Raw genomic sequence first — 1801 nt, 5'->3', positions numbered from 1 at the left:
ATATTGTTGAACAATGAAGATTTAGGGTGGTCTGAGAACAACCTTAAAGTTGAATCTCTTTTTAGGTTGCCTGTGACTCTATTATGGTGTCACACACCGCCTTCAGGTCTTTCCCAGGGTGGCTATTTGTGCAACGTGGTAGCAATTTACTTTACGTCAACTGGAATTTGTTTATAGAAAGCATGTAGTTTTACATTGTACTTTTCCTTTGTTTTCTTCAAAAGTACTTACATGCCTTTGTTTTCTTAGAAATATTCTTTGAGAAAAGACAGTAACTCAATAGAGGTATTAATATTTTATTTTGGTTTAATTTCTGTTTTGCTTTTTGCGATTTCAGATAAAATGTTTTTGATGATTAATGTGTCAATAAGAACAGTAAACATTCTTCAGGATGCTTTATGACCATCTTTTTAACAGCACAGAGATAAGACAGTATTTTGGATTATTTTTTTTCTCTTTCCGCATCAAAAGGATGTAAGTATTACCAGACAAAACAAAATAAAATATTCACTCTTCTTATCCTGTTCCATTTCTTCACAATGTGATTCCCTGTCACCAGTGGTAATCCTGGTTCCAGTGGCATGAGTTGTAACAGCTGCATATTTATGGGCAGTGAGCTTGAGAAGTGAAAATCTAATTTCAGGTTGACATTACACCTGACTCTTTTCAATAGACTATCTTGGCAAATGTGAAGGAAAATGGTAGTATGTCAGTCCTGAACAGCAACCTGATACGAATGGTAAGAACTACATAAAACCTGCCCTATCGTACCTTTTGTTTCTTTTTTAAGAGTTTAAGTGACCTGCTGTTACTTTATGGTGTGACCATTCCTGTGTCAAGCTCCTTGGAAGAACTACTGCCTTGATGCTGCTTTTGAAGCAAAAGATTACATCGCAAGGAGAGGGCACACTGCCTGCCTTCCCATTCCATACGCCAAATCCATTCTAGCGCTGAGTGTGGCTGCAAGCCTTTGAGACCTCTTATGTCCAGATTAGCCTTTTTTCCAGCTTTATGTGCTAATATATAAACTCTTATAAAGCACTGGATTTCTTTCTTTATTGTGCAAATTACATTGGACTGTAATCTCTAAGCCTTTTCTTCACTAGAAACAGAAGCTGCATTATTTTGGTAATGCAAATGTTAATGATGGTGAAGATAAACCTGAGGCCTTGTTTGAACTGGCAGATTCTAGAAAACTAACAAAATTATTCAAGATACAGATTTTCTGTATGACACTAAACCCTTTTATGGATATCTTCTTGCAGAATTCAAGTGGGTCTTTGGTAATCGCATCATGAACCAGGACCTCTTCTGAGTATCAGAGTTACCTCCGTATTTAGGTAGAGCCCTGGCTAGCCTTTTTGATTTTACTTAAAAATATACCTGAGACACACAAATTTCGGGGCTGTTCTCCTCGTTCACAGACGACAAAGCAGTCGGAGGTTTTGCTTTCCGCTGACGCCACCAGCAACAGGTCACGGCCGCGTAGAGCCATTACCGAGTGCAGCAGGCGTGGATAATGGAACCACCGGCCTCATTAACAAAACGCCTTCATTACTGCATACGAGCCTATTAACTTGAGATTTACGTTCATGAACGCGCACCGCTATTTCTCAGTAGGACCGAAGGCTGCGACGGGGCGGGGGAAGCGGCCTCCCCAGCCTACAAAACACCCTCCCCTCAGAGGGCCGAATATCAACCAGATGGAGTAAAACCGAACAGCGATTCCCTTCCTGCCGCCTCCTGCGCTGACCGGGGATGGCCCGGCCCGGCCCGGCCCGGCCCGCCATGGCTGCCGCTT

Source organism: Haliaeetus leucocephalus, unplaced genomic scaffold (assembly GCF_000737465.1).
Source record: "Haliaeetus leucocephalus isolate CR32 unplaced genomic scaffold, Haliaeetus_leucocephalus-4.0 Scaffold830, whole genome shotgun sequence".
NCBI lineage: Eukaryota > Metazoa > Chordata > Aves > Accipitriformes > Accipitridae > Haliaeetus > Haliaeetus leucocephalus.
The sequence above is the reverse complement of the archived record's forward strand: the minus strand, read 5'-3'. Positions refer to the sequence as shown.